Raw genomic sequence first — 21,578 nt, forward strand, 5'->3', positions numbered from 1 at the left:
TTATTCACTACTGGTTTACTATGCTATTTGTGAAGGCATTCCAATGAAAATAATTGTAAATTCAATTACAACTCAAACATTTTCATTTCTGGCCGAATCTGGCTTTGTCTTTTGTTCATGTGTAACAATTTTCGCTGCATTGTCTAGACTTAATTTGCATTTTAATTGAGTTTTAAACCTTGGTAACAGATGATGATGTAGCAAGAGATTATGCAACCATTTCAGTAATGGAGAGAAGAACACTTATAATTTGTTTTAATATAGGAGAATCAGCCATAAGGAAAAATATACTGCCAATAGAACAGAAGTTAAACTTTGATAGTATTTTGACATGAAACAGACTATACTAGAAGAATCATAGGAGCCAGATGGTAAAAGTGGTACTTCCCATAACTGCCAGCATTAGAAATCCAAGCACTAGTACCACCTATATAGCTACAGGACATACTTATTTCAAAGTCAGCTGAAATGCAAATGGAAATGTAGTTTGAGTATTTAAATTTCCTTTTAAAATTAAATTTTCACTTACGTTACTATGTCTTAAAAGTGTCATAACTGTCATAGATACAAAATAGCAACATTTAAGCTACCTAAAAGAGAAATTTTTCCTCTCTTTCGTTCATGGCACTCTGGTAGGTAATTGAAAACAGAAGTTTTAATGTTCTACAGGGGTTCCTTCTATGGGGAGAGTATGGGAAGAACTCTGATTATTTTGTTTCTGCTGATAGTCAGTTTGTATTTGTTCCCTTTCGGTAACAGACTAATTGTTTTGTACTTAGGTAAAAAGGAATTAATACCGAGCAAGATTATTTAGAAGAGAGAATGTATTTTGTTTTCCTAGAATTCATGACTCAGAATGTGAATATTAAATGTGTTTGTAGATGAAGGACTTCTATTCTCATTCTGACAGTGTTCTCATTTGCATTATCTGTCACTTTATCCAGTCAAATATGAACCAGACTAATGTGATCTTGCACATTAGAGAAGTGCTTGATACACTTTAGAAAGTTTAAAAATTCCAAATGAATGAAAAGCCTAAAGGAAAATGTAACACTTAAAATAGAATTCCGTTATATTATAGGGCCTACTTTCTCTCATGCTTTAAAGCTACTATTCCCATAATTTCACTGAGTTATTTTAATAGCACCCTCTTTTAAGCATTGAATTTGAAGTTTTTAAGCTGGTGATCATGCTTTTGAATCATTATGCTGTGTATGATGTGGATTTGATAAATTTGAAGACAAAATTATTTTGCATAGACAGTGAAGTCAGGAATAATTCAAGGACCTTTTGAAATCAGTTATAGTTTTGCCTGTCTATTCAATAGATAAAACTTTACCCATGATTTACTAGTGATATGTTAGAGGGTGGAGAGGGGGGAGGTAGGAAAGATAAAATTTATTTATTTGTTTATTTTATTCCTTGTAAGTGTAAACCCCTGCAATGTATCTCCTGTATACTTAAGTATATCATCCTATTGTAACTTTTTGACTGCAATTTCTGGAACTGTCCAGTTTAGACCTTCCAAACAAATAAGAAGTCTTAAGTTTTAATGTCATTTTGGAAAATAAGGTCACCTGATGATAATATTCCTTCCATTTAAGCAGAGAAATGTATATAAATAATTATTGCAAAATATTCTCTGTCTTTATACTTCAGTGAAGGACCAGTAGCTCTGAAATGAAAAACTAAAGCAGCTTGCATCAATATAGCTTCACTGTTTTAACAGAGGCAGTTTACAAACTTACCAAGATAGCAAATTTATTCTTGTGCTATACATTCATAAATTGAAGTACAGAGAAAAATGTGACTTTCTGTCAGTTGTGCTCCCTCTAAGATAGAGAAATGCCAGGGATGTAATTCAGTTTCCTAAAATCCAGCTTTGACCTCAGCAGCAAAGCAAACTTCTTTCTAATTTTGCAGATAGAGTAGTTGCCAGGCCATCCTAAACTCATGGGCAGAGTCTGATTCAGTTCTGTTACTTTAATGAGATGCTGCTTGTAATAGAACATATAAGAAAAATTAGCAGCAACGTGATCAGCATTTTGTAATTTCCTCACTCATTAATCTTCTAAAGCAACATAACTGCATTAGAAAGGTAAAATTAAGACGACTATTTCCTTTCACTGTGTTCCTTCCTAGCTCAGCTAACTCTCTTGCGTAGATGTTATTTGTTTGCATGATCTAAATCAGATCTCGCTCAATACCTAGATGCATGAAAATATATGCTTTAGTGAAGGAAGCGAACCTGGGGTCGTAAGCAAAAATGCTGATATCTTAGTGAGCTGTTTGGTTGTACTATTCCTGACAAAGACATGTTCTGTTTGAGGTGTCTCTCTAATCTGTTCTTAAAGCTTCATCTTTTCTCCCAGTCGCTGCCTTCTGTTGTCTTAGAATTTTACCTGATGCAAGCCATATCCTTCTGCCTGGACCAAGACAAACTCTTCAGCTGTTAGGTGGTAGCTGGTTTCTCTAATCCTACTGTTCTGCTCATAAGAACATATAAAGTCAAGTTATTGTTCTTGGCAGTATATGTTGCTTTCCAGAAGAATATTTTAGTTTGTTCCTGTTGGTCTCCTTGTATAACTTAGAGTTTTTAGAGACACAAGTTTTGCTAAGAGCTCTTAGAGAGTGGATTTCAGAGCAGCCATTAATAACAAACAAATCTTACTGTGTTTTAAAGCACATTTATTGGGCTGATGAGTCTACAGAATATAAGGGTTATTTTGAAGGTTGGTCTGGAGTTGATAGGTTATTTGCATTTATTGATTAAAAGTTGCAGCTCTACAATGACTAGAAGCTTGTAGCCATAACTAAATAGTACCAGTGCTAAAAGCTAAAGACATGCACATTGTATATTTGCAATATGCATTGTGTATAAACAGCATACTTTTAAAGGCTAGAAAGGACCATTAGGGTCATATAATCCGACCTGCGTAACACAAACTGTAGTAGTCCACAGTAAGTCTTGCACTGGACCTAGAACATACAGAAAATCATCCAGCCTGGAATAAAAATTTCAACTAACATAAAATCAAATATGTTTCTTAAATATTTCAATGGTTACTTAACCTTCTTTTAGTTATTATTTGTAGTCTGAATTTATCTAATGTCGGTTGGATCCTTCAACAGGTTAGATTCCTTAACACATCTCTAAACATAGATTCAGTAGCAACACCCTTATGTTAAGCAAGTGTGATGAGGAGATGGCGGTAGGTTAAAATATAAGTAAGGAACAAAGGAATCAATTGGTAGTCAGCTCAGGCACACTGCATCACAGCAGTGCTTTGCGCTTAAGTGGTCTGCTTAAATTTAAACACTTTTTTTCTGCCTTGAAAAGGGTGCTGACTTGTTGACGAGTATCTATTTAGATTCAGGGAGTCACTTCTTCCCAGTTTTCCCTGATCTGAGAAGATTGCTTTGAGTACCACTTAGGTCTCCCAACAGACACTTAGCAGAGGAATGCAAATTTGGTTTGGAATACCGAGTGTACAGTTAAATTATATAGTCTATGCATAGCTGACCTGAATGAACCTCCTTTGCACCCTTTCTGGGGCTGAAGCTGATACTCAAGATAGTGAGTACCTCCAGCTAGTGCTCTTGGAAATCATTGCGTAGGCAGGTCTGTGCAAACTCTCATACAAGACAGTACTGAAACTCCTCTGTTACAATCTGTAGTATTTCTGCTGGTCCGATCTGAGGCTCCTTTGAACAGAAAGGACAAATTGTGCTAAAATGTGTGGTGGTTTTCTAATATGCACAAAGGTTAATTAGTGATTGGGTTAAGTGATCTCATTTGCCTTTCCAAACATCTGATGACTTTTGCATTACCTACTCTGAAGAATCTTAACTATTAGTGATTGGAATACAGTTTACTAACTCACATTTAAGCATGATGCATTTGCCAGCTTGTGTAGCACACCACAAATAAAGAAGGCCTTTACTATTTTTCTGTGGCTCTCACCCCAAAATACAAGATCCAGAAACTGTACAAATGTTTTCTTTAGTCAAAAAGGAAGAAATTCTTTACGATGAAGGTGGTGAAATGCTGGAACAGGTTGCCCAGAGAGGTTTGTAGAAGTCCCATCCCTGGAAACATTCAAGGTCAGGTTGGACTGGGCTCTGAGCAACCTGATCTAGTGGAAGATGTCCCTGCTCATTGCAGGGGGGTTGGACTGGATGACCTTTAAAGGTCCCTTCCAACCCAAACCATTCTATGATTCTATGAAAGTGGTTCCTAAATATGCATTAATAAATGAGGGAAAGTTTTAAAAACGCCAATAAATAACACTTACACTGATTCAGAAAGTGGAGATAGAGCTTCAGGAAAAAAGGTAACAGAAAGCCTCAACAATCATTTCCTTTCTTGTTTCAAATGTGTGTTTGGTTTCTTTTGTTTTGTTTTTACCGCCTTGCCTAGCTGTTAGAGCTGGTCATACTTCTGTGGTAATTGGTCCAGCCCAACAAATATGTGCTTCAATAGAAAAACAGGGAGGTGTTCAGATATTCCCAATTCATAAATAAAAGTTAATAGTTCATAGAGCATTTTTCTCTTGAAATTGAGCTGCCTGCAAAGCATGGGAAATCGTGGATGAAGACATTTCAAAGGGAAACGCTTTTTACTTTACCTCAAGCACAATAATTTTTGCTTTTAGAAGCCTGGCCTGGGAAAAGTGCTTTAATTCCAAATGTCACCCTCTTAGTTAAATTATTAAGTGGAAGGTTGTCTGTCCTCCACCTACCTCTTTTGCCTGTTGCTGTTTCAGGTATTCTTTTGAATTGTCTCAAGTACTTATTTTTGTTGGAAAAAGTTTTACTCAAATAGCAAAGGCATTAGAAGTAAAGCTATTTGTTCTGCAAAAAATGAATGTCTTTTTATACCTTTGTAGGCTATTTGACTAATCCTTCCTTTTGAGATGCCAGGCCATTTATGGATTTTGGGTTAAAATGAGACATTTCTGTAAATGCAGGGAAGACAGCATGGACAAATGATATAATAGAAACCTGTCAGTTTTTCTTGGTTGTAGATGCTGTCTCATTTCCCACAGTCCCCAGCTTTTCTTCTTTTTCCAGTGTTTCCCTGAAAAGGTATGGGTTCACTACGTTAGTATCTGGGACATTTGATCATTTCATATACTTAAAATCAATATGATACGTGGATTCCTGTTCTGCTTTTGGGTAGTCATTACTCTGAGCTGAAAATACCATTTATTTTGCAATATTGAACACCCCAGTTGACTCCCTTATCAAGGAATTACATTGCAGATTAACCATTCTATCCATGCTAACACTTATGATAATGGGTAAAGACCTGGGAGCAGACTAGAGACTGAAAATCACAGAATCACAGAATCATTAAGGTTGGAAAAGACCTCTAAGATCATCAAGTCCAACTGTCAACCCAACACCACCATACCCACTAAACCATGTCCCTAAGCGCCTCAACTACACGTCTTTTAAATATTTCCAGGGATGGTGACTCAACCACTTCCCTGGGCAGCCTGTTCCAAGGCTTGACCACTCTTTCAGTAAAGAAATTTTTCGTAATATCCAACCTAAACCTCCCTTGGTGCAACTTGAGACCATTTCCTCTCGTCTTATCGCTAGTTAATTGGGAAAAGAAACCAACACCCACCTCACTACAACCTCCTTTCAAGTAGTTGTAGAGCACGATAAGGTCTGCCTTGAGCCTCCTCTTCACAATCACTTCCTTAGTCCCGCGGGCCACACTATTTCTGATACAGGCCGGGATGCCGTTGGCCTTCTTGGCGACCTGGGCACACCGCTGGCTCAAGTTCAGCCAGCTGTCAACCAGCACCCCCAGGTCCTTTTCCTCTCGGCAGCTTTCCAGCCACTCTTCCCCAAGCCTGTAGCGTTGCATGGGGTTATTGTGGCCGAAGTGCAGGACCCGGCACTTGGCCTTGTTGAACCTCATACAGTTGGCCTCAGCCCATTGATCCAGCCTATCCAGGTCCCTCTGCAGAGCCTTCATACCCTCCAGCAGATCAACACTCCCACCCAACTTGGAGTTGGGAGGGAGCACTCGATCCCCTCATCCAGATCATTGATAAAGATATCGAACAAGACCGGCCCCAAAACTGAGCCCTGGGGAACACCGCTCATGACCGGCCGCCAACTGAATTTAACTCCATTCACCACAACTCTCTGGGCTCGGCCATCCAGCCAGTTTTTTACCCAGCGAAGAGTGTACCTGTCTAAGCCGTGAGCTGCCAGCTTCTCTAGGAGAATGCCGTGGGAGACAGTGTCAAAGGCTTTGCCAATGTCCAGGTAGACCACATCCACAGCCTTTCCCTCATCCACGAGGCGGGTCACCTGGTCATAGAAGGAGATCAGGTTGGTCAAGCAGGACCTGCCTTCCATGAACCCGTGCTGGCTGGGTCTGATCCCCTGGTTGTCCTGCACAGGCCTTGTGAGCACCCTCAGGATGAACCGCTCCATAATCTTCACCGGCACCGAGGTCAGGCTGACTGGCCTGTAGTTCCCCGGATCCTCCTTCTGGCCCTTCTTGTAGATGGGCATCACAATGGCAAGCCTCCTGCCATCTGAGACCTCCCCTGTTAACCAGGACTGCTGGTAAATGATAGAGAGTGGCTTGGCAAGCTCCTCCGCCAGCTCCCTCAGTACCCTCGGGTGGATCCCATCTAGCCCATAGACTTGTGAGCGTCCAGGTGGTGTAGCAGGTCGTTAACTGCTTCCTCTTGGATTATGGGGGGTTTATCCTGCTTGCTGTCCCTGTCTTCCAGCTCAGGGGGCTGAATACCCTGAGGATAACTGGTCTGACTATTAAAGACTGAGGCAAAGAAGGCATTAAGTACCTCAGCCTTTTCCTCATCCTTGGTGGCAATGTTCCCCCCGCATCCAATAAAGGGTGGAGATTCTCCTTGCCTTTCTTTTTGTTGTTAATATATTTGTAAAAACATTTTTTGTTGTCTCTTACGACAGTGGCCAGATTGCGTTCCAGCTGGACTTTTGCCTTTCTAATTTCCTCTCTGCATGACCTAACGAGTTGCCTGTCCCTTCTTCCAAAAGTAGTAAACTCTCCTTTTTTTTCCTGAGTCCCAGCAAGGGCTCCCCATTCAGCCAGGCCGGTCATCTTCCCTGCCAGTTCTTTTTACGGCACATGGGGACAGCCTGCTCCTGAGCTTTTAAGACTTCCTTCTTGAAGAATGTCCAGCCTTCCTGGACCCCTTTGCCCTTCAGGACTGTCTCCCAAGGGACCCTCTCGACCAGTGTCCTGAGCAGGCCAAAGTCCGCCCGCCGGAAGTCCACGGTAGCGGTTTTGCTGACCCCCCTCTTTACTTCACCAAGAATCGAGAATTCTATCATTTCATGGTCGCTAAGCCCAAGACAGCCTCCGACCACCAAGACTCCCACCAGTCCTTCTCTGTTTGTAAACAGCAGGTCAAGTGAGGCACCTCCCGTGGTAGGCTCACTCACCATCTCTGTCAGGAAGTTATTTCCACACACTCCAGGAACCTCCTCGACTGTTTCCTCTCTGCCGTCTTGTATTTCCAGCAGATATTCAGTAAGTTGAAGTTCCCCATGAGAACAAGGGCTAGCGATTGTGAGACTTCTGCCAGCCATTTGTAGAATGTTTCATCTGCCTCTTCATCCTGCTTACGTGGTCTATAACAGACTCCCAGCAGGATATCTGCCTTGTTGGTCTTCCCCCTCATCCTTACCCATAAGCACTTGACCTTATCATCGCAATCGTTGAGCTCTATACAATAAAAACACTCCCTAACATACAGAGCCACCCCACCGCCTCTCCTTCCTCGTCTGTCCCTTCTGAAGAGCTTATAGCATCCATTGCAGCATTCCAGTCAAGAGAGTCATCCCACCGTGTTTCTGTGATGGCAACTAAGTCATAGTTGTCCCGCTGCACAATGGTTTCCAGCTCCTCCTGTTTGGCGCCCATGCTGCGTGCATTGGTGTAGATGCACTTGAGCTGGGCCATCAATCTCACTCCTAACATTGGCATGCCACCCCTAGGCTCATCTCTGGTGAGCCTGGTTTTATCCCCTTCCCCCTTCGAACCTAGTTTAAAGCCCTCTCGATGAGCCCCGCCAACTCATGAGTGAGAATCCTTTTCCCCCTGTGAGACAGCTGAACTCCATCTGTTGCCAGCAGGCCCGGTGCCATGTAAACCTCCCCATGACCGAAAAATCCAAAATTCCACTGATAGCACCAGCCTCTGAGTGTGAATCAGGTGTGTTTTCCTGTTCCTTTCAGTATTCTTCCCGGCCACTGAAGGGATTGAGGAAAACACTACCTGTGCTCCTGATCCTTCAACCAATTGCCCTGGTGCCCTGAAGTCCTTTTTGATTGTTTTTGGACTTCCCTCCGCAACCTCCTCACTGCCAGCCTGTATAACCAACAGCGGGTAATCATCAGAGGGCCGCACCAGACCGGGGAGTTTCCTAGTAACGTCTCTAACCTGGCCTCAGGGAGGCAGCAGACTTCCCTGTGGGATGGGTCTGGTCGGCATACTGGGCCCTCTGTCCCCCTCAGAAGGGAATCGCCTAGGACAATTACCCTCCTTTTTTTCTTAGCAGAGGCAGTCATAATACGTGGGGCTGACTGCCTCGCCCCGGGCAACCCCCTGGACGAACCTTCATCTACATCCTACTTTGCCTGGGCCTCAAGTTCCAGAGCCCCATATCTGTTGTGTAAGGGCAACTGGGAAGGTGAGGGAGGCCGGGAGGGGATTTGCCTGGCGCCCCGAGCAGGCCATTCCTCCCTGTCTCCTGGGTCCCCTCCTTCTGCCTGGCAGCAAGAGGGCAGGGGATCCTCTGCTTCTTGCGGAGCCTCCATGTGCTGCCCTTGCCTCAGGGATGGTAGGGTGCGGCTCCACCAATCCATCTCCCTCTCACACTCCCTGATGCTCCTTAACCTCTCCACTTCCTCCTTCAGCTCTGCCACCAGGCTGAGCAGATCACCCACCTGGTCGCAGCGCACACAGGCGTTGTCTCTGCTGCCCCTCTGTACAAGGGACAGGCTCAGGCACTCCCTGCAGCCGGAGGCCTGGACAGCTGTATGCTTGTGTGGGGGCTCCGTCTGGGTCGCCACATTCCTTCTGCGATGGCTTTTGGCCGAGTGGAAACCATGGCTAGGTCCTCTTCTGGGAGGGCGATGACCATGAGCCTCTGGAGCCTGGAGGGGGCTGCACCCTGCCCGCTCGCCCTCCCCACCCTGCCTGCTCGAACTGCTGCGCAAACTGCCACAGATGAAATTAAACATTAGGGAGGCCAAGGGGTTTCCTCACATTATATTTTTAAACACTAATAAAACTGCAGCTGTTTATGCTTCCCCTCTACAGGTGGTAGTGTCAAATATAGAATGAACGCCAGGTAATGCTAACCACATTTTGTCTGTGTTTATCTACGAGTATACTAAGGTTACTGATTGAGGCCACTGGGGTTTTTTTATGCAGAATTTCGCAAATAATATTTCTTTCCCAGATTTTAATGGAAATAATACAAGTGGTGTCCTTCTAGTCTCAAGAATCCATGCTAAAGCACAGTGGAGTTTTATTAGTAATTAGCCTAGTAATTATCTCTTCTTATGATTTCAAGCAGAATTTCCAATTTATTCAGATGATGTGAGAGCTTATTTTAGCTGTGCAGTGAATATTCTCAATTTAGTTATCTATTTAATTTCTTCTAAGAGAGGAAGAATAATAGGCACAACATTTCATAACTATGAGATGTAGCTTGTATAAAGGACAACTCTGTTATCTTAACTAGTTTTGTAACCATTCTAGGTGGTATCTAAGCAGTTTGGCTATGTCTGATTGGTTGCATGCAAAGGCTTTTAGTGTTGTGTGGCAAGTGGTAATCCTATCATTTTAGGAACAGTCTTAAACCGGAAAATGTTGCAGGCCTTTATAGTGTCATCCTTTCAGGAGCAAGACTTAAATGCAAGGCAGAGAATGAATACTTACACAGCTGCTATTACATGTTCATTTCCAAAAATACTTTTTAAAATCTGTCAATGCCTTAAGAATTCACATTCTCTTTGAGTTTAAGCTGTTCTTTACTTGACGCTTTGTCAATAAACTGATACTGTTTGGGAGTCATTTTATTTTTCTCTGCTGAAAACTCAATTGCCTTTTAAATTATTTTATAGTTGGCATTAAATGTTCCATGAAGCACGGGAATGAAAATGAGTGCAAACATTTCATGCTTTAATGGTTGCAACAGCAGTCTGTGCAGTAGACTGAAGCTTCAAAAATAACCTGTGACTAATCACTTTGTGACCACATCGTTGTACTCTGAGATCCCCAGTGAGACTGTTCATAGAATCATAGAATCATAGAATCATTAAGGTTGGAAAAGACCTCTAAGATCATCGAGTCCAACCATCAACCCAATACCACCATGCCCACTAAACCGTGTCCCTAAGCACCTCATCTACACGTCTTTTAAATACTTCCAGGGATGGTGACTCAACCACTTCCCTGGGCAGCCTGTTCCAAGGCCTGACCACTCTTTCAGTAAAGAAATTTCTCCTAATATCCAATCTAAACCTCCCTTGGCGCAACCTGAGGCCATTTCCTCTCGTCCTATCGCCAGTTACTTGGCAGAAGAGACCAACACCCACCTCGCTACAACCTCCCTTCAGGTTGTTGTAGAGCACGATGAGGTCTCCCCTCAGCCTCCTCTTCTCCAGGTGAAACATTCCCAGTTCCCTCAGCCACTCCTCACAAGACTTGTGCTCCAGGCCCTTCACCAGCTTCGTTGCCCTTCTCTGGACACACTCCAGCACCTCCATGTCCTTCTTGGAGTGAGGGGCCCAAAACTGAACACAGTATTCGAGGGGCGGCCTCACCAGGGCCGAGTACAGGGGCACGATCACCTCCCTGCTCCTGCTGGCCACACTGTTTCTGATACCGGCCGGGATGCCGTTGGCCTTCTTGGCCACCTGGGCACACTGCCGGCTCATGTTCAGCCGGCTGTCAATCAGCACTCCCGGGTCCTTTTCCTCTCAGCAGCTTTCCAGCCACTCTTCTCCAAGCCTGTAGCGTTGCATGGGGTTGTTGTGACCCAAGTGCAGGACCCGGCACTTGGCCTTGTTGAACCTCATACAGTTGGCCTCAGCCCATCGATCCAGCCTGTCCAGGTCCCTCTGCAGAGCCTTCCTACCCTTGAGCAGATCAACAGTCCTGGCCAACTTGGTGTTGTCTGCAAACTTACTGAGGGAGCACTCGATCCCCTCATCCAGATCATTGATAAAGATATTGAACAAGACCGGCCCCAAAACTGAGCCCTGGGGAACACCGCTCGTGACCGGCCGCCAACTGGATTTAACTCCGTTCACCACAACTCTCTGGGCTCGGCCGTCCAGCCAGTTTTTTACCCAGTGAAGAGTGTACCTGTCTATCATGAGATACGCTGACATATGTCTTGCTGGTTTACAAAGTGACCATTTGTGATTTGTGTCTATATTGCAGAAAGTGGCCCTAAAAGTGTCAGGAAGGGCTGTGGGGAGCAGTGCAGTGAACCCCTCATTGTGGGACTGCACAGAGGTATGGGAACAAAGAAGGGGGAAGGACAGTAGCTGCTTTCTCTTTATCTTCTGCCAAATATATTGCTTTTTTGGCGAGGAAAGAGGTGAACAGAAACCTGTCAGGCTTGCAATGATAAATATACTGCGCTTTGTTGTTTTTTTTAAATAGTCCTTTTGATTTTTGGTAAACATGTTTTAAATTACTCTGTGATTACATGTCAAGTCAGTGTTCTTCAGTTTCACACAAATAGAACTAAACTCTTTCTTCTTTAATCAATCGGCTGCTTGCTTTTTCCCTGTGTATTGTGACAGCATATTGAAGAAAAATTAGAAAAATATGATAGAGTTCAGTTGAGTAGGACACCTTCCAAAAATAATGTGACCCTTATACTGAGTGTTACCCTTTAAAAAATAAAATTATTTATGTCTAATATAAAAGCTTGCTGCTTAAAACCTTCTAATAAATGACGCATCGTGCTAGTGATGAATCAGTCAATTTTTGTTTTTTTCTTGGGAGGTCATGTTGTTGTATGATTTGGGTCTTTTAGTTTAAGCCTGTCAAAGCTAAATTTAATCACAAAGTTTCTGAAATACATTTTTCCTACAGTCCTCCTGCAGATCATATGCAAAGATGGCTTGTGTGTGTTTTGGTTGGAAACCCTAACTAATGAAAGGAGAAGCAGCAGCACTAGCAACAAGGAGAATGACTACTCCCATTTTGGGTCACAGACTCCAAGGCTTCATTTTGCTCTGTCTGTGATGGAAACTCTGCAGCCAAAGGCCACCTATTCTGGAGTACTGATGTGAGGAAGTCTCTGTCACTTTCTCTTCTTCCTGACTTGACCATTTCTCAGAATCTCTCTCCGACCTGCGCTGTTTCCTTCCACTTCTTGAGCAACTGTACCTCTCCAGATGCATGTGCAGATGAGAGATCTCACCATCAAACACTGTCCAACTTTTTTGTTGATAGGAGACTTAATTACTTAATTTGCTGCACAAGCAGATTTCACTACTTACAATATCAATCAGATAATGCAAACATGCTAGGTAATGAGGTAAAACAGGAGATGAAAATAGAAGACTAATGCTTTTTTGCTTAGTCCAAGGTCCATGATACCCATTTCTGAACATTATTCATTTTTAAGAAGTTACTGACTTCTGCAGGAAATGTAACTGCCTTTCAAGTAGTGCCTTTAGTACCGTCCTAATACGAAGTTTTAGAAAAATTCAGAGCTTTTACTGTGTCAATAAAAGCATTATTTTTAGATGACAGAAGTGTGAAACTGAGGCCTTGTTCACTTTTGATCATTCAAAATGCCATAGGGCTATTGAAACAAAACAAGGATATTAAACTCTGTGTTCAGACCAATATCTGACATAAGTATTTGTAATAAATACTCCATTATTTAAGGTTTATCTCTTGTGAAATATCTGAAGCAATTTTTGCTTAAAAGGCATGAATGATTTAATCTTGTATGGTCTGGTTCTCAGAAGTAAGGAGACGTAAGCTCTCTGTTGAGGTGTTTTGCATTTATTTCTCCTCTTAGAATGAAAAATACTTGCTTTTCCAGCCCTGGCTGATGCAACTCATGGCTGCTTTTTGTAGAAGTACTTGGAGAATGCTCTAGATACAGGACATATTATGTTCATGTACTGTGAGATGTCTTTTCTTTGAGAAGTCCAATATGAGACAATTCTGCCTATAAAGTCATTTCTCAGCTCTGTAAGATTTTCATACTAAACCAACTCATCCCTGATCTTTTATTTATTTATTTACAGCATTTGGACTCTTGCTATAACTGACTATCTTATACAGATCTAAAAATCAGGGCCAATGATTTAAGCTTGAAGGTAATGTCCCAAAAATAAAATGGGGAAAAAACATAAGGGAATATCAACTTTGAACTTGGCCCTATGGAATAAAATTCAAATAGATAATGAGCATTTGTATTATCCTATAGATTATTTGAATATAAATGGATTTTCACAAAGGAAAAGTATAACATTTTTTATGCCATTATTTGGGTGGATGCCAATGGCATGATAAATTTACTGCACTTTTAAAATGGTTATGAGCTCTGATAGAAAATCAGTAGCCCTGTGAACTTATTTTTTCAAAATAACCTTTAAGATTACATTTGTAAAAAGGCCAATGCTAGAATAACCTTCCTATTCAATTTATCTTTCAATTTGCTAGTGGTGCAAACTGTTACTGGAGTGCTGTGTTGAGTTACGGAGACTGAAGTTCAAGAATGATAAAAAATTGGAAAATGCTCAGGCAATATGACTTGTCATGAAAGGACTCAAGGAGTTCAATCAAACTGATTAGAGAGGACTGAAAGTCGGCCAGGATTAAATGGCTGAACATTGAAGCAAGAGAAATTCAGATGATTGAGGTACATTCTATTTGTTTAAAAATTTGAGTATAGTCAATCACAGAACTAGTTGTTAAGATTGCCATGTAGTCTTCATTGTGGCAACATTTTTCATCAACGTCGGATGTTTCAAGAATACATCTTCTCATTCAAATGACAACTAAATCTGAGCAATCATTTAGTCTGGGTTATGCAGGCAATCAAGTCTGATCACAGTGATTATTTCAAATTTTGTAATTGATGTAAGTAATTTTAAACTAGAAGTAGAGAAAGTGGGAATATATTGGAGTGCTCTTAGAAGATTTCATGGGTATTAAAAATTCTTATAGTCTTGGATAGACTTTCCAATTAAGTTCATAGGGTTGATGTTGAAACCATTTTGAAATTTTTGTTACATTGCACTAAATATTCCTTTAATAAAAGAATCTCTAATGTTTGCAAGGGGTCTTGCTGTGCACAGGTTTAAGATTGTGCAGTATTTTCTGCTCTTTGGAGATAACTGAAAAGCAGTTTGCTTCGGAAGTTCTTGCTTGCTTGCTGATGTTTACTAAGGCTGTGAGCAGTTAATCTAAAAACATATTGAGCCATACATGTCACCTGTATTAGCTGCTCTGAACTGCGGGACATGAGTGGTCATGTGGTCATATACTAACACTCAACAACTGTTTTTCAAACTAAAAGTGTGATTTTGGCATTTATCCAAAGTTAGAATTTCTCGTACTGCTTTATATTCAAATTTATCCGCATAAAAAGCAGAGCAGAATGAAGACTCGGTCTGACACGCTGCATGTTAGAAAGATCAACTTTATCTTTTATAATTCTTCAGTCACAATGCATTGCGTGGTTTGGGCTTTTTCTTTTGTTTGTGGTCTTAATTGGTTCACAAGGTGCCCAACGTTTTATAGGCCTGCACTACTACGTTGGTCTTCTAAGAACGCATAGAACAGTAAGAGGTTTTTTTTTTAATGTGTGTCATCAGGTTGTTTCACCTGTTTCTGTCAGTATAATAGTTCCATTTCCACTCATTAACTTGGTATTGTTCTCTTTTATTTTCTGGGTTTGCTCTTAGAGCTACAAGGAAATTTTTAAAAACCTCAGTATTAATTTCTGAATTGTTGAATTATTTTTGTCTCGACCACTTGAAATTTACCAAGCTGAGAGATACACATACGTTTTCCTATTTGCTTTTGATAGGCTCCATCAGATTAACACTTTTCTTACAATGAGTGAGTGTGTGTCTCTTTTGCCATTCTTAAGGTGGCACATTGCTGATTTTATCTCTTCGTTTCAATCATGAGAAAATTCTTATAAAGATAGAAGATCAAAGGTAGATGCAGTCTCATGAAAAATATTAAAAGTTTTTTCAAAGGCAAATATAAAACCTTCAGTGCATTTCCTTCTCTTCACTCCTCATCAAGTAAGTAGACCCCTTTCTAGGGAGAAAAAGACATGATGTATTCCAAAAGCCTTTCAGCCGAACAAATTCAATGACTTGCCATTACCAGTATTTTCTACCTCTCTTACTCCCTCTATTATATTACTCAGATTCTGTCTTAGCAATAGGCTTAGAGAGAGCATTTTTACAGTATAGTGTCTTGAGATTCCAATAGCCTACAATATAACATGACATTTATTTATCAGTCAAAATTGTATAGAAGAGAATAGTGATTATTTGAATCTTTGGCTGACTGTAGAAGAATGTTCATGCAACATTTACTTTACCACATATTTTTTTCTTTTTACCAAAATATTCAGTTACTCTTCTTGTTCTACCTCATGGTAGCCCATCCCTAAAAAGAAACAAAAATAAAGTACTTCTGTTCTGTTCCAAGAAATAACTTTTTTATGATGATGTTAAAGGCTTACATGTTTATCCTTCCATTTTTTCTAGACAGTTTTTGATATAAATGGGAAATATACTATACGTATAGCCAACACACTGGTATATTAAAATAAAGCCAGGGTAATTTTGTTTTCTTTCTTCAGCAGAGGCAAAGTCTTCACGGTTGAAACTTAGCAGTTATTTTTATAATCTGTAAATTGAAATGGATGACATTTATGTTTTATTCATCTGTGTGCTGCAAAGTGATATACATTGTAGCAAAATAAACACTTATAACTTGGAATGTAAAAAGAGACCTATTCTAGTACCTGTGCTTATTGTTTCTTTGAAGTTAAAATGTACTTATGAGAAAAGCATGCATATAATTCAAAGTAGTTTTCTAGCTGATGCAGTTTATACAGGTTTCAGGTGACTTAATAATTATAAACAAATGTATCAAAGGCTATTGAATAGAAGGACATTACTTTGGCTCATGGTGTCCCTGAACTGGAAGTTGCTGGAGTTTGGGAGATTATGAAAGGAAAACATCATCTATGCTCTTGCTGTGTTCTTCTGCTCTTCCACAGGCATCTGGTGTTTGCCACTGTGAAAAACAAAAGATTGAGTTACATGGACTTTTAATCTGGTGATGTCATGATCCTTGTACTTTTACATTTTGACCACAGTATCAGTTTGTTTAGTTACAGGCAGGTTTCACCAAAAAAAAAAAAAAAAAAAAAAAAAAAGCATGGATAAATAACTTTATGCAAAAGTTTTCATGCTAACCCTACTTATAATGGGCATTCATTGTCTTTTCCATGCATTACTCTAAGATGCAGGATACACTTAAATGTGAAACTCTGGATTTTAGTGAGGCAGCATAAGATGTTACCACCCTTTCTTATGGTTACCACACCACTAGCTGGGATAAATAGTAACACAGTAACAGCTCCTACTCCTTTCAAGGCAAAGCAGAACAACTAGCATAGCTTTCAGTGCTGATTCATGGCCATTTGTTTTATTTTGCCCCAGATTAGGAACATGTAGATGGTCACTACTTACCTGTCTTAGGGTTTTGTGAATTCTACCCAACTGCTGCAAGTAAGAGCTCTAGGCTGCAAAACAGTTTCCATTCACTCCACAAGCGTGTGTCTACCTCTGCCATAAACACCCTTCCCAGTAGCTTGGCTTTCTCTTCTCATTGTCAGAACCTTTAACGCCATCTTGCATGCACGGTGGAATGGTTGGCTGTCCAGCCTCAAGATGGCAACAATCAATATAACCTCTCTCTGCGTGTGTCCCTGAGAAAGTAATTTTGGCTGGCATTTCCTTTGGCTGGTGATAGATAGGTTGCTAGATAAAGGCCTAGCGTACAGACAGAGGTGAATTGATTTAATTAAAACAGGTCAGACAGTTTGAGCAACTTCTGTATAGATGCTCTTGATCCCTTAGCTTAGCTAAACTCCATTTCTAGCTGACCTTAGTAAATCTCTTTTTAAGCTACTAGTTATTATTAATTGTGTGAAAATAGCAAATTACCTGAATTTAAATACATTTATTTAAATTAACTACTTAAAACTTCTTCAGCCAGTCAGTGTGAGAACCAAAGCTGGCCATGGATTGGACGCGACCCACATTTTTCTCAATTAGGATAAAGACACAACAGTAATGGTCAGGCTGTGCTATAAAATGAGCTATAAAGTACTCTAGGAAGATACACATCTGTGTTTTCATGGTTTGGGGTTTTTTTGAATGAGATTTGCGTTTGTAAGCATCCATTTGTGAATAATTTCTGGTCATGTTCCTTGCCTGAAGTCTGACCATAATCAATTGACCGTAATGCTATTACTGTTTCCAGACCAGTTAGTGATGCCCGAAAGAAGTTTTTGGTATGCAATGGGGAAGCTGGCCTGATTAGATAAAATGTATGGTGACAAAGACCTTGATTTCAAACTCAAATATCTTTTGTGATGTAAACCAAAAGAAGGGCTAAAAAGAAAGGGGAGTCATGCAGAAAGTGTAAACAGAATGGGATCTGAGTTGTATTTTACTTTTAAAGGAGCATCTGCAGGGTATGGGGTGGTTTTATTTGTTTGGTTTGATTGTTTTGTTTGTTTGTTTTGGTTTTGGTTTTTTTTAAGGAATATTCAGACTCCTAAATGTGGAGTGGGTTTACTTTTACTCCCAAATCATGTATGTTCATGTATCTTTTTAATCTATTCAGATGTGCTATCATGCTCAGATATGTAAAGGTTAGGACAGAGACTTGAAAAAAGGAAATATATTCTCATCTATAACATACCTATCTTGGGGGGGTAAGCTCATCTGAGCACATTCTGTAGGAGGGGAGAAACAAAAGCATAAAAAAAATCTTTTTTAAAGGTGCATGAAAACACAAGGGGAATGAATGGGTCTCAGTCATCTCCAGCAGAATTTCTGTCCTGAGCAGTAACTGGTTAGTGTCCCAGGTATAGCAGCTACATTTCCACTCAAGTGAGGGGACAGACACCTTTTTGTCAGTGGAGGCCACTACCTTACAGATCTGCGTGCAGAATGGACAAAGTAAAAGATGGGTTGTGGAAACAGAAATTACTTTGACTGCCAAAGAAGTAAAGGGACCTGTGCTTTTGAGGGAAGGCAGGAGAAAACAGCAGAGCCCCGGGCTAGAAAGAGATATGGACATACCAAAGTAGCATTTGTAATGTGGTCCTGGAGTAAGCACAGAGTGCTTACAATGGGTGGAAAAATGTTTCCAGGCCCTTTTTACAGTGGGGAGTTAGATCTCTAAGGAAAGGTACTGTGTTTTACTTATTCCTGATTGCAGGGGGGGATCTCTCACCTCTCCCTTTCTCAAGAATAGTTGGGACTGCATCAGAGGGAAAAAACTTGATGCTATTATAAAGGTTTTTTTTTTTTTCAATGATATAATCTATGAATTTTTGGCTACCTCCTTTATGCAAATGCGGTAATCTTAGTTTGCAAATAGAAAACTGGATATTTATAAAATGGTTTGCAAAATTTTTGTCATTAAATGTATCATCAAAGCACTTATTAACACTCTTACCATTTCTGAGAAGTGGTATTTTAGATAAGCATTTCAGTATGTATTCAAGAAGTCTTAATGGTTTTTGTGAGAGAGGGAGGAAAGAAATATTTTTTTTCCACATTTCCCTGATGTGTTAAACCATAAGCTATTTTTCTAATTTTTCAACCACTTTGTGTTTTACCTGCAGTAGCACTTGCTGTACTTTGTATCTGATCATATTTCTAACTCCTATGCTACAGGATCCCTGAAGATCCACTAAGAGAGGACATTGGCAAAGAAATAAAAATGTTTTTGTTTTGTTTTCTATGTTAATCATGCACTGTACATAGTAGAGCTATGTCTTTGACTTACACGTATGCTTTTGGCTTGTTTAATCTCAGCAGAGAATTGACATGGTTAACTGATTCCACCTGTGGATCCAAGAAAAGATGCAAAGAACTTTTTTCTATTTGCTTTTAATTTCTCAAAAATCATTAATTCATCTATACTGTTCTTCGTAGCACAGGTTGAACATAGATGCAAGAATAGATGTTTCTAGTATCATTCGATTTGCAGATACAAGAACAGCCCCTTTGAAGAAACTTGATTTTGAATGACAGCTGCTAGCTGTTATTAAAATTTAGCAGTTCTAGGAGCTTATCCTGTTATACAGCTGTAAGCCAGATGTGGAAAGAATGCTTTGATAGAAGCTCCATAGAGGTTTACTACGGAGCAAAGGGAAACTGAACAAGTTGGGGAATAAAAATGATTTTTGGAATCTGCTTAAAAAAATCTTTACTGCTTAAAGGAAAATTTGTGAAATTGTTATCATTAAGGCCATTGCCCACTTGTTATATTCTTGTCTGTATTTGCCTATTACTTTTTTCCTTTTAGTCAGCCTGGATGTTAATACAGGAAGAATGAGAAACAAGCAAAAAGAGCTGAAAGTCTTAATGCACGATTGACATTACGACTTAATTGATGTAATAGAGACTTGAGGAATAACTTGTCTGTCTCTATTATTACTATAAAAGGAGGGACAGGTAAAAGGGAAGACGTATGTTGCTCTCTAAATCAAAGATGTGTATGCTTGGTCTAGAATTCAGAATGCAGAAGGAGTGGGATCTACTGAAAGTCCATAGACAATATTTAAAGGAGAAAAAAAATTGGAAGCACTCTTGTGTTGATGCTGCACGGCATGCCACCAAACTTGGAAGGACAGGCAGACAGTGCTTTCTGTGAGCAACTACAGACTAAATCAAAGCATTGGATACTGCAGTAGGAAGGATTTCCCAGAAATCTTTTGGGGAAGAAATACAACAAGATATTAACTGTCTAACAGATTCCTGATGATTTTGTTACAGCTTCTTGGTACAGAAAGCTAAAATACGGCTTAGATGGATCCTGTCTAAGTCGTGGGATTTCCTTGAGAATGTGAAAAAGGAGGGCAGCTTCTTGAAACTGATGAGAAGATGGGAAAGTTGGAGAACAACAAAACCAACTCAATGAAGTTCAAGAAGCCAGAGTCCAGTTTCAGTGCAGTGAGCAAGTTGGTAGATTAAATTTCTCGAAAGGCAAGTTTAGGAAAAATTAAGCTATGGCAGTTTAACAAACAAATGGGAACAGCAGCAAACACACAGACTAATAGTAGGTTTAGTGAATGGCAACATGAAAATAAATGAAGCTATTTATGTATGGATATGAAGCTATCCCAAAGTGGATGTTGCAGTATAACGTGGTGTTGCACAGGAAAGAAAGGCATGGTATTTACATTTGGGAAAAATTATCCTCTGTGATTTAAATGTACTCGACAATGTTGAAGCCACTTTACTGTGAGCTTTTCTATGTAATTTGGTTATTTCTGTACCAAGATATACATATTCATATATTTTAAGTTTAAAGGTCAGAAATATTTATAATGTTTTAAGGAATGCTTTTCTTGGATGTAAGTATGCATGTAATGTGAAATCTGCCTGTAAATTACAGCAATTAGAGAACAATGTTTCCTTTCAGTTGTAATCTCTCCTTTGTATACCTTTGATTTTTTTTTCTTTTATTGTACATAATAGGGTTGAATTAAAGTTTACCACTTAAGTAATTTCTTGAAATGATGAGGACTTGTGAAGAAAGTGGACAAAAAAGCCCCAAAATTTTAACTTTATTTTGTCAGGATGGTATTAGATTTCTGGTTTCCAATAATATCTTGCTATAATATGACATATGTCTTGTTTATAATATCTGATTGGAGCAAGGGTATGTAGTTTTGAGGAGAAGGAGAGAAGGAAACCAAGAAAAACCTTTCCTAGCCAGTTTGTAGGGGTTCATGTTTGACATTTCTTATACTGCAGAAGTGCCATTTTGATAATATTTATTCCTTTTGCTTTTAACTTATTAACATGGTGACTTTATGGCCTAGGAAGAAATAGACATATTATGAATATTTTTGTCTGGATTGTTAAAGTGAATATGCCACATAAACTGTGTGTTTTGTGACAGAAGTATCTACTGAAAGGATTTTAAGCAATGCTTGGTTCCCAGGCTTTTAAATCTAAATATACATAATTATCCATTCAGAAGTTCTGATCAATGCAGATTCTCTTATTTAGCTGGGGAAAGATGTTCTTCTGGATTATATGGTATCAGATGCTTTCTCACCTTCATGTGTTTTGCTTGAGCTGTGAATTAAATTCCTTCTGGATATAAGTATTGCTGATTTTTATGGCCTCTTTTTAAGTGCTTCATGAAGTCATAGTCACACAAATTATCTTAGTCACATTCTAATTAAATAGCATGAGATGTGTGTTTCATAATTCTGTCTCCCACTCAT

The sequence above is a fragment of the Calonectris borealis genome, chromosome Z (genome assembly GCF_964195595.1).
Source record: "Calonectris borealis chromosome Z, bCalBor7.hap1.2, whole genome shotgun sequence".
Taxonomy (NCBI): domain Eukaryota; kingdom Metazoa; phylum Chordata; class Aves; order Procellariiformes; family Procellariidae; genus Calonectris; species Calonectris borealis.